Below are 12,348 nucleotides of genomic sequence, written 5' to 3' on the forward strand. Positions count from 1 at the left end.
ATTAATTACTTGATTTTTAAGTTGATTTGGCGCTCGGTTTTCAAATTGTTTACGCATTAATGACTAAGTGCGAACAACTACATACACTCGTCTTTAATAGTACATATACAAAAATAAATTCCATTTTTATCCCTTAGTTTTATGTTTGTGAAAGATTATACCCTACTTAACCAAAAAATATCCCAATTTTACTCAATTTAAGCAAACTGCTGACACTTTTTAACCCCTTTTTTCTTCTGTTTTGACTGGTTGGCTCCAAGTTTCAGTGTTGACTTGGCTTGCAATGTAAAGGGGTTAATTATAGAAAATATGAAATGGCTAATATTCGTGTGTATTTGTCTGAGAACACTTGGCTTGCAACGTAAAGTGGTTAATTGCAGAAAATATAGAACGGCTAATATTCGTGTGTATTTGTCTGACCCTTGTGTAGGGCATATATAGGATTACATGCGAGGGAGAGAGACTTGGAGAAGAGTGCAAGTCATACATGTTTAAACCTATTCTATCTCTAAATTTTATATCTATCTTAAACACAGCTTCTAGCATTCCCCTGGTCGTAGCTGGAGTGAAGCAGACGATTGCGACTGAATTTGAAGTCTTGCGCTTCTATCGTCTTCTCTGTGGTGCCATCATCAACTGCATCTCTTATGGGTTGGCACCTAATGATAAGAACTGAACCTCGTGGCGAGATTCGATCTGTTATAGCGGCCCGGTCTTTCACGGTACTCCACCTCTAGCAGCAGTAGCCTCTCGCCTGCGCATGCGATGTACACGAAGTAGAGGGTTTGAACCTTGCGGCTCAGTTTCGAAAAAAAAACCTTGCGGCTCAGCACGAGAGAAACAATCTAGACGACGGCACCTCACGCGCAAAACAATTTCCTCGCAGAAATCGCAACAAAGAGGTTATCTAAAGCTACCTCAAAACCTTGGGGTGTCTACCTAAAAAAACATCTGTTTATTTCATACCAAAATATAACCTAACTTTTACATCCACGCACCATGGATTTAAATAACGACTTGACTCTAGCCTAACCCCTCACGCACGCACATGACTTTGAAAAGAAAATAAACTAGTACTAAAATAAAAGACTCCAATCCTTTTACATTTTAGATTGAATTTTTTTCTAGCTAACAGACCGAACAATATTAAAGGAGGACCCCAGCCCGTGTCCTTCAATGACATAAAATCTCGTACTAGCAGCCTCGAAGTCTTGCCAAATTGAGAAACCTTCTCTACGTGGAACTGGCCAGAATAGAAATAAATATTTTTCCTTGACGTTGTTGACTGAGCCAAATATGTCACATCTGACTTGTTCCTTTGCATCAATGTAGGTTACGTTCTCTTTCCAAATATTAATGAACGTTGATTTCTCCTTGCCAAAACGAGCTTGGTCAATATAACATGCATAGCTGCTGTCTTGATTTAGCACGTCACCTTGCATGTAATTATTCTCTTTTAATGCCCGTCCAGAGACGTTTCTTTCTTTAGCGAATTGACATCCGATTGTATTTTGTAAACATCAACAACACTTGCACCCGCCATATCATCAGCTGCAACTACCATAGTTAAATTACCCATGGTGGTGTCACCTAAGGCGGTGATTGCGTCCTCTTCTGGTGCCTTTTTTGTCTCTCCTCTACCCCCAACAGTCACAACGGAGGTGGCGTGGACGCTAGTGACAACGCGGACGATGTTGCCTGGAGTTGTTGTCGATGAGTAATTGTACATGTTGTCCTGTATGTCGATGTCAAGGTAGCCGATCATGATGTAGCTGTGGTCGAGGTAGTCATGTCGATGATATTGACGCTGACACGCTGTGGATGATGATGCCGCACAAATACGGAGCCGTAAAAAAATGCGCTATGTTGTATATGACGGAGCTGTAAAAAGATGTGCTATGTTGTAAATGACGGAGCTAGAGTAGTGGACAATGCACCCTGTGGATATCAGAGGCTGCCGTCGGTAATGAGTTCACTGGTTTTTCCAGGACCAGAGGAAACCCATCGAGTACACATCGATTTTGGCAGAACCGTGTGACTGTGAAAGGGGTTGTCACTTTAGTGACGCCATGCCAATGTAGTCGTCTCATCGTATATGATGCGGTCGTTACCGCCGTCGTGCTGCGGTTATTGCCATCATCGAGGTCGTGTCTATCAAAGGATGCTGGAGATGTCCACCTTGTGGATGGACGGCGGTGGTGTTTTCACGAAGATGTTGATGAAGACCAATGGCGGTTGATTTATAGGGGCAGTGCCCCCCCCCCCCCCCCCCCCCCAACTTTGAAATATTTGTGAAGAAATTTTTTCTAAGGAGGCATAGATTTAGAGAAAAATAGTTGTTCGCCCCTCAGATTTTCATGATTTTCCTTTAGCCCTCCCTGAACCTTTTCCCTAGCTCCGGCACTGATGAAGACCATTTGATGTATACCTTGTCAATGATGTGTCGGCGATGACGTTGCAGCGGCGTGTCGACGATGATGCCATTTGAAGGGCCCCCCTGTCGCGACGAAGTGTCAACGCCGTGTCATGCCACAAAAGTCGATGAAGAATTCGCATTCGTTTCACACTGCCTGGCGTGTGGATGGTACATTTTTGAAACGACGCAAAAGACTTGCCATTTTCATTGATTAAGAAGGAGTGAGAATTGCCCGGTTAATTGACGGAAAACCGAGCTAAAACCGATACAATCCAACCCATAAACATGGGTACCACCGGCCAACCTGGCCACCGACATGGGATCACAGAGCTACAACAGCTGCACCAAAACCATGACGGCACATGCCAACAGAAGGCCACACGCGCGAACAACTGACAGCTCCGACTCTGACGACGATCATCACAAAGGAATATGCAGGACTTGCGCCGACCGTGCCCGCCGTAGCCGAACGGGCACCTCGGACACGCCGGGAAGATCCGACTACCGAAGCCCGAGCCGCGACCAAAGCTCCTCTCGACGCCATCATCGTTGCCAAACAGAAATCAGCGCCCCGAAATGGCCGCCTCAGCAAACTACACGGCGAAGATGCCGCAAACCACGCGGCAAAGATGCCGCAACCCACGCGGCGAAGATGCCGCCATCCACTGGTCTCCAGGTTGTGGCCGGCTCCGAGACGATGCCCCCAAGGAGGAAGAAGACGTGAAGGCGTCTTCATCGCCCGATCTCGAAGCTCTGAGGTTTCCCTCCAGAGCCAAGGCCGCGGGAAGGGGGGAGGAGCACCACACAACAACAACGCTTCCAGGAAAGAGCACGACGCCCACGGGCGTCGCCGTCGCCAGATCCGGCAGAGGCCGGACATAGGATTTCTCCCGGAGATGCTCAACCACCACCTGCCCGCATCAACGCAGCCAACGAACCCCATCCTGCCGAGGCCGACCTCGAACTGGCCGTGGGATCCCGAGACCCACCACGCCCAGATGCGCGCACCACCCCCCAGCCGAAGCCGCTTCCACCAAATCCGGAGCCGCCGCCCCGGCAGCCGCCACCACGCCGGGCTAGCAAACTGGCCAGCTCCTTAGCACCAAGCCGGGAGGGGGGGCCGCCACCCCGCCCCAACCCGCCGAGCAGGGCTGCTGGGCCAAAGCCGGAGCAACCCACTGCAGCCGCAGCACCGCCGAGAGGAGCCTCGTCCAGCAGCCAGGAGCCGCCATCCGCATCCCCACTCGCCGGATCCACGCGCCAGGAGCCGCCGGAGCGCCGCCAATCGCCATGCCATCCCCGCCAGATCCCGTCGAGGGGCATCAAGGCCACACCCGAAGCACGCGCCACCACGCCCCTCGCCGCGCCAGCACCACCTGGCCGCGCCCGCCTGCGCACCGCTCGCCGCCACCCCGCGCTGCCTCGCCGCGCCGCCCCGAGCGCCAACGCGCCCGAGCTCCCTCTGGAGCGGCCGACCCGCGCCGCACCATCTCGAGCGGGAGGAGGAAAAAGGAACCCCGCCGCCGCCGAGCCGCGCGGGCTTCGCCCAGCGACTCCTGCCGGCGGCGGCGAGGGAAGGGGGCGGCGGGGTGTGGCTAGTGGCGGCGGCGGCGGCGGCTAGGGTTCGCTCCTGGCCGCCCGCGGGAGCGGCCGAGGAGCGAGAGAGTGTAAAGTTCCCCTCTTCGTGGATGGTACATTGGTACGTATTGGAGTCGCTTCTTGTTAATGTTCTCTCGATGAAGTGTTTTTTCCTGGCCGTGATCGATGTAGTCGTACAGTGGGATGTTGATGTTCGGCTGACTGTAATTCCAGCTTGATGTTGGTGTTGATGTAGCATGCGGAAGTTCGCCCTCCCGTGCGGTCGACTCACCAAGTCGAGGGCCGTCCCGTGTTCGGCCTTTTGCAGCAGAGGAGGTGCGTGTCGCGCTGCGTTTGTGCGGATGGTCGACAAAGCGGCAGGGACGGCAGTCAGGGATATTTGGATGACGAACAGCCAAAGTGGTGGTGCTCGGAGATGCATACCTGAAGCTAGCCAAATCCATCCCATCGCTGGCTTGAAGTAGCACATGGGCATGCAGGCGCGTCGGTGGTGCAAGGGGCCATCTACTCCCTTCTTCTAAATACAAGTCTTTCTAGAGCTTTCTATATAAACTATATACGAAACAAAATAAGTAAATCTACACCCTAATATACACGGAGTAGTATGTCTATATACATCCGTATGTAGTTCATATGAAGTCTCTACAAAGTTCATCGAGCCCTGCGATGCACGTGGTTTAACATGACGTTTAGGACGCGGGTGGCGCAGTGCGCCGTGGTCGGCAATGTCGTCCATGTATACGGGGTCTTTCTTCGGCGGGCGCTGGAAGGCGGGGTTGGCCGGGATCTGACGCGAGAAGGTTGCGGCGAGGCGCTCGTTGCCTCCTGGCTGGGCGAGATCAAGGTTTTGGTTACCAGTCGAAATTTCAAGATTTTCCTTGGTTACCGCGTATTTCCGTGCCCCTCGGTAAATCCACATACCGAGCAAAAAATACCATTATTTTTGAAAATTTTGAATTTTAACGCTCGATTTGTAGTAAAGTGCCTAGGATCTAATTAATGCAAGGAGAGTTGATTCTGACGTGTTCGTAGCAACCTAGTTCCTGTTTTGACAGGCCTTTGGTTTGAATGTTCGTTCATTCATTTATTTGAATTCAAAATTCAACTACAAAATTCGTTCGAAATATTCTCGGTATTTCTCGGTATTTCCCGGTAACCGTGGTAACCACGTTTATCAGTCACCCTCGGTAAAATTGCCTCATTCGATAACCAAAACCTTGGGCGAGATGCAGCGGCTGGGCTTGTGCGCTGCTCGTCCATGGGGCGTGACAGCTTCGCTGGGTGATGGCGGCGGGCTCGGCCGGCTGGTATGACGGACCTGGCCGTGGCCTGTCCGTGGCGTCCTGGCGCTTGGCGCTGTGCCGCGCGGCGACGGTGATGCGGCGCTCTCCCGCGTGGAGGATCTGGTTGGTGCCCTATAGCTCGGTTCGATTTCGCTGATGGCCTCCGGTTCGGCTGGATCTGGCGGGTTTAGCCTGATCTAGTCCTCTATCAACCCCAAGGCCCGGTGGTGGTTCGGACTGCGGCTAGTTTTTGGCCATGTCCTGAGAAACCGGACCGGCGGCTCTATGCCGAGACCAGGAGGTTGACCGCGGTGGCGAGACCAGTCGATGTCTCTACGGTCCATGGCTTGGTGATCATGATTCAGATCTGATCGGCCGAGTGGAGTAACTGCAGACTATGCTGCAACGATCTCGTACGGTTTCATGACAGCGATGGCAATCGGAAGATCTTTCAAAATCTAGTGGTTGACTTTGGCGGTGAGATGCAAATTATCAACGATGACTTGACGTAGAGGGATGGTTGTGCAGTTGCGCCGGACTGCATGTAACTGCTAGAATTATGGAAAAGTGGTGATGACAACACTTGAGTGACTTCGATGGTGGTGTTAATCAAGCACCTGGTCACGAGCTCCGGGGTGAAAGCCTAGGTCTGACCAGATGATGGTTATACCTGGCAATGGCGATGTTCTTATGTCGTTACCTTGTTGAAGGCATTGCTCGGATATGTTCGGATTGATTCTTCGGGGTGAAAGCCTAGATTCTGGCCTTGGTGGTTGGATCCGGTGACGGCGACGCTTGAGTGTCGCTACCTTGTTGAAGGCGTTGCTGTCGAAGAACCTCATCGTCTATGTGATGTCATGAGATGGTTGGTGCGGACATGGTCTTTGTTGTAATTTGCCGATCACAGATCTGATCATCTTGGGTTTTTTTCGCCTGCACATAGTTTTGGTCTTATATGACTTTGCTATTTGCCGGCGTGTTTTTGGATGCGTGCGTTTGTGTTGACTGTGTACACCCTAGCTATGCAGAGGTCGAGCGTGTGCTCTATGGATTTGTATCCTCTTGATGCTCCTGTTTGAGTCAATAAATCCATCCTTTGTCGAAAAATACGCGACTCCTGGGTTGGAGTTGGATGTCGAAGAAGCTACACGCTCGCCCCATCGGAGGAGAAACGAACCTTGTAGTGCCGCCATGCACGTCAGGTGTCGATTTTGCACTGCTTGGTTTCAGCGTTTTGAGGATCGCCAGATTTATTCGTAGCTAATGGGGAAGAAAACTTTTTTTTGCGGGAAAGCTAATAGGGAAGAATCGACCTATATGATTGGATATGTCTGGAATTTTAAAATTGTGAATATTTAATCTATATAAGAACTAATATAATCTATGAAACTGATCAGATCCTTATGTAGGGCATATATAAGATATGTGAGGGACTTGAAGTAGAGGGCATTGTCATACATGTTTTTAGACCTATTATATACCTCACTTTATCTATTTTAAACACAGTTATACTTCTAACATTAATTACTATGGTTAACAATCCACCTTTGACCTAGGCAGCCGCCGCCTCCAAAAAACTAAGGTTTTTTGCCTCCTGCCCGCGTCGGCGCCGGTCCGTCCCGTCTCCGGTGGCCTTAGGGCCATGGAGACGGAGTGGATCTCAGCCCTTGCCGGTGGGAGGGCTTCGTTTTTATATCTTTTTTCAAGCTTTGTTAGGGTTTGTATCCTGCTCAGGAAGGCGAGACGGCAGCGGCTCCCTGAAGATGGAATAAAGGTCTCCCCTCCTAGTCCCCGTTTCGGTGATGCGTCTATCATCATCGGTGGGCGTGTGGAGGTGTGTCTCCGGCAGATCTGTCATTGGTGGATTTGCTCGGATCTATTCGTCGTTCGTGTTCGTTCTTGTGTTTTCAGGTTGGATCCTTTTGATCTAAACTCTTCATCTGCGGCGGTTGCTGTTCTGGTGCGTTGGTTTTATGGGGCCTTAGCACGACGACTTCCCAACTGTCTACTACAACAACGTTTGCCCGGCTCCGGCGAGGGAGGGGCGATGACAGCGGCGCGCCTTCGGCTCGCTTCAGTGCTTGTAGTCGTCGCTAGGTGGTCTATGGATTTGGATGTAATTTTTATTATTTCTAGTGTTCGTTGTACTATCATGATTGAAGATGAATAGATCGGAAGTTTTTCCTGACAAAAAACATTAACTACTACGGTTGATTTTTTTTATTCAGTTCACTTCGGTTTTTTCAGCACAAACCACCAGCCTGTTTGATGTACTCCACCAGCTCTGCCGCACCGGCCTCCGGCCGCCGCACCACCACTATATCTTAGCCTGGATCATGTCCAGCTCACCGATGTCCAACACGGACGTCCTGCCCATCGTTTAAACTACTGACTGATTTTTGCGTCTCCATGGAAATGTTCAATTTTCAAGGAACTAGACATGCAATCATGTGAAAATAATTTGAAGTATCAAAGCAATAATTAGAAAACCCTCTTTAATTTGAGACTTTGCCTGAGGGAATTATGGTCGGTTTTACTAAATAGTCTTCCTTGCCATGATTTCGCACACTCATGTGCCATGTCCTATTAGAGCCCTTGTCTTCACGCCACATCCACTCAGGTCCCCCTCCTGCTCATCCTGCATCGCCACCTCTTGCTCGTTGCTGCCATGCTCTCCCGCCACACGCCACCGCCACAGAGTAGATCCTCCTTCTCGATGGACTCCTCGAAAGCAACCTGTTTTTCTAGACTAGACGGAATGGCTTGGTGCGGTACGTTTTGCTAGCCGGTTACCCTACCTCGTATCCGTGGCTAATTCGATGGAAATTTAACTGTGCACTGGTGGCCTTTGTCTACCTCCAACTCATCTGCATATTATATGTCCCTATCTCAATTACAAGTAATTAACCTAGTGGGTAGCGGAAGCGGGGGCACCTAACCACTTGGTTGCAAGCTTATGCACCTAACCAGTTCACCCATCAGATCGATCTGATGGAAGAGGCTAGGCAATGCATTTATACGTCAACACTATCCTCATGCATGGCTCCCTCATGCCTAAATATGGATCAAAAGTAGGCTGCAATTTAATTGCGCCAGCCGGGTCTTGAACTCAAAACCTGTTGGCTCTGATACCATGTAGAAGTGCATGCTCTAGCCAATGCAACCAAAAGACCGATCTATGGAAGAGGGCTGGACATTATACTCGAACAAGGAGAACCGACATTGGCCGAACATGCCATTTTACGATAACCAGGTGTAGTATACTGCCAAGGATGTGTATGCGGCGTATGACATCTAGATGTGCATCGTCAACTTCAAAAAGTGTCTGCTTCAAATGGAGGATCGGGAGGGGAAGAAGAGGCACACCCGGGTCATGTAGGTCTGTAGTTTGGAAATTTTGTTAATCTGTTTCTACAGTATTATGTTTGTGTAGTTCTATGATTTGTAATTAAAAGCCTGATGTACGTATTTGACTTAGTGTGTAAGAAGATAAGAAGATATTAGTCATGTGATTTCGATCAACGAAATTTGCCCAAAGTTCAAACCTATTGGGCCAACTAAGTTGTCACTTTCCCAGTTTGTCCAATACGCGTATGTAGAATTGTTCAGATTTTTTTGATAAAGTCGATATTTTTGGCTAGTTTTATAAAATGCTGTCATATGTAGGTCAAAAGTGGTCATTTCTAAGCAACTTAGTTTTGAATCATGTAAGATTTTTATGACAAGCTCATGTATCAATATATGGACACCATGCCAACTTTGAATATTTTTTTGATAACTTTCATTTCTATTTTTTTCCTAAAAAGTTGAAGAAAATGCTTCCTGAAAATCATTATTTCTCTATGTGTATCCTATTCAGATTTTTATCATAAGATATTGTACTACCTGTGATCCAAATTAATTGATGCTGCTAGCTGATCCAAATTCAGAAGAGCTTCAATTAATACTCCCTCCGTCCTAAATTACTTGTCGCAGAAATGGATGTATCTAGACGCATTTTTAGTTTTAGATACATTCGTTTCTATCCATTTTTGTGACAAGTAATTCGGGACGGAGTATGTACTAAGGGAGTACCAATTTCTTTCATTTTTTAGTAGAGGGGTATTCTATTTTGCTGAGTATCGCTGGAATTATCATTGTATGGCCCGACTTGCATTCTCTCCACGTTTTGGACTATCTATACTCCAGTATATACAGTTCACGAGTTCTGTCGACAACTATCTCTGGTGGATGTAGGACGAGGGGCCTCCGTAGGAACCACTCTTTGATAGGAACTCCTCCGAAGATGAACTTTATCACTTTATCAGACTTTGTTTAGAGACGGCTCATTTTTTTTAAAAAGGAGGAAAGTTCCCGGCCTCTGCATCAGTTTAGAGACGGCTCATTTCTTTGTTAAAGACTCGATTAATGGTCTACCTCTGACTGTGAAGTGTACTCTGCCTAGTCAGCTTATGATGCCCAGCTCTTTGGTAGAATCGCCCAACCCCACCTTGAAACGGTGTGGGAAATCTAACCTGAGGGAAAGATCAATTTCCATATTTGACTGCTTTTTACAAAACAGACTCTTACTGCTAGCTGATAGGCTGTTTTCTTGGAATTGGCCCCATATCATCTTGCTGCCCCATGTGATCAACTTCTGGGATCGGCTGCCCACCTTACCCCTTCTGTGATCATGTATGTAGTCAATGAAAAAGTACAACACCTGCTACTTGCAGTCAAAAATACCCGTATCCAACATTTGGATATCACACATTTACAGTATGTATGTACCAATACACTACTGGATGCACTTGCAATTATACACTATATAGTAGTACTAATGCCTGTATATCCAACATTTGGATACCCAGATCGATATCCATCTCAGACATTCAACGCAAGCTCGAAGGAACCTCTATAAATAGCAAGCGGATGAGTTCACATCGATCCCATCCCATCACAAGCAAAGCAAAGCGAAGCCTAATCGTGTTCGTGTTGGCCATGGGGTTCAACAGGGCACAGTTGTTTGCCGCCTTCGCCCTGGGCTTGCTCATCATGTCCCACGGTAAGTGCAGATACCAACGCCACACCACACGCCCATCCTGTTGCTACTTGAAAAGATCCATCCATTCTTGTGCTGAAAACAAAATTATAATTCTGTGGTGCAGGTGCGGAGGCGGTTCATCCCCGTCCCCGGATATGCCACTCCCCAAGCCATCTTTATCGTGGCTCATGCAACAACAGGAAATGCGTGGAGGTGTGCCACCACGAGCACTTCACCGGCGGCTACTGCTCACGTAAAGGGATTGTTAAAAGACTTCATTGTGAATGTACCATAAAATGCGGCCATCATAGTCCTCCACCGCCATCGGAAGTGCCGGAGCCGCCGTCGTCTGAACGGCCACCACCACCACCAAGAGTCATGTAGGCGAGAAAAGTTTATGGAGCCATGAAACACTCACTGAAAGGATAATATTTGCGTCTCCGTGGAAATATTCAATTTGTAAGGAACTGTATGCATCATTGATCGCATGAAAATAATTTAAAGTGCCGAAGCAATAATAAGAAAAACCTCTTTAATTTGAGACTTGCCTAAGGGACTTGTGGTCGGTTTTATTTTTCATACGCACGCTCATGTCCATATCGTATCAAGCCCTCGACTGTCAGCGCTTGGTCATCCTCGAGCGCTTGACCATCGACCTCCCCACGAACATTTCGGCAACCCTCAGCGTGTGGACATCCTGCATAGCATGATCGTCATCCATCTTTGCTAACGCTTGGTCGCACATGCCGCAAGCAATTGGTGGTTGTTGTCCATGTTGGCAAGCGTTGGTCAGCCATGTCGCTGAGAGCTTACCGGCAGTACCAACGTCACCGAGAGTTTGCTGACTATCCTCAGCCACGAGTGATTTTGAATTTATTCCGCACGATCAACTGCCTACCAAATTAATTAATTGTTTGTCTAATTGGAAAAATGCCTACTAGTCCAAATTATCTGCATGCTTAATTAATTGCCTACCTAATTAATTAGTTTCATTAATGACTCATTTTTTAAATTGATTTGGCGCAAAAATCCCTAATTAAATGGACCTATTAAATTTCACAAGTAATTATTTGTCAAGATAAATAATTGCAGTAGTGACTTGGTTTCCAAATTGATTGGGTGCTTGCTCTTGAAATTATTTTCGCATTAATGACTGTGTGCGAATGACTACATACACATACACCTTTTTTTGTGGGAAAACATCCGATATATTCATCTCCAACCATGAGAGCAAAAAATAATAAAATTAGATCCAGATACATAGGCCACCTAGCGACGATTACAAGCACTGAAGCAAGCCGCAAACGCGCCGCCGTCATCGCCCCTCCCCCACCAGAGATGGGCAAAACTTGTAGTAGACAGCCGAAAAGTCATGCTGCTAAGGCCTCATAGGACCAGCGCACCAGAACAGAAAGCGCCGCCTATGAAGAGTAGCGTAGATAAGAAAGATCCAAACTGAAGACACACAAACGTAGACGAACGATGAACAAATCCGAGCAAATCCATCAAAGGCAGATCCGCTGGAGACACACTTCTACACGCCCACCAGCGATACTAGATGCACCACCGAAACGGGGGCTGGGCGGGGAGAATCTTATTCCACCTTCAAGGAACCGCCACCGTCTCGCCTTCGTGAGTAAGACACAAACTCTAACAAAACTCGAAAACACAGTAGATATTCGATATTTGTCTTCAATGTGCGTGAGCCAAATGAGCTCGACTCGACCCTCACTTGAAAAGAAATAAGGTAATTATGAATACCTTTTATAGCTCGGTCAAAAAAAGAGCCAAAATTAGCTAAGACTAGTTTGCTTAATTTTGACTCTCTACATAGTTCAAATGAACATAGTTGGCATGTGAGTTGCAATACCACGAATGTAATTGGAATCATTCGTTTAACTTATTTTAAAATTTAACTTGATACTTTAGAAAAATACACCGTGGCGAGCGTGCCTATATTAAGATGTAGGAAAACATATCAAGATGAGTGAAAGCTGGACGGCTCCTCCAACTAAACATCCACCGTG

General features: G+C 47.7%; 1 long non-coding RNA gene across 1 annotated transcript; it reads left to right on the forward strand.

Moving 5' to 3' along the window:
- The first annotated feature begins 10,230 nt into the window (after positions 1-10,230).
- Positions 10,231-10,862, forward strand: LOC120976217 (uncharacterized). The gene is made up of 2 exons (XR_012181056.1): positions 10,231-10,342; positions 10,446-10,862. It is a non-coding gene; the product is annotated as an uncharacterized lncRNA (long non-coding RNA).
- Positions 10,863-12,348: the final 1,486 nt, after the last annotated feature.

Source organism: Aegilops tauschii, chromosome 3, assembly GCF_002575655.3.
Source record: "Aegilops tauschii subsp. strangulata cultivar AL8/78 chromosome 3, Aet v6.0, whole genome shotgun sequence".
In the NCBI taxonomy this organism is placed as follows: Eukaryota; Viridiplantae; Streptophyta; class Magnoliopsida; order Poales; family Poaceae; genus Aegilops; species Aegilops tauschii.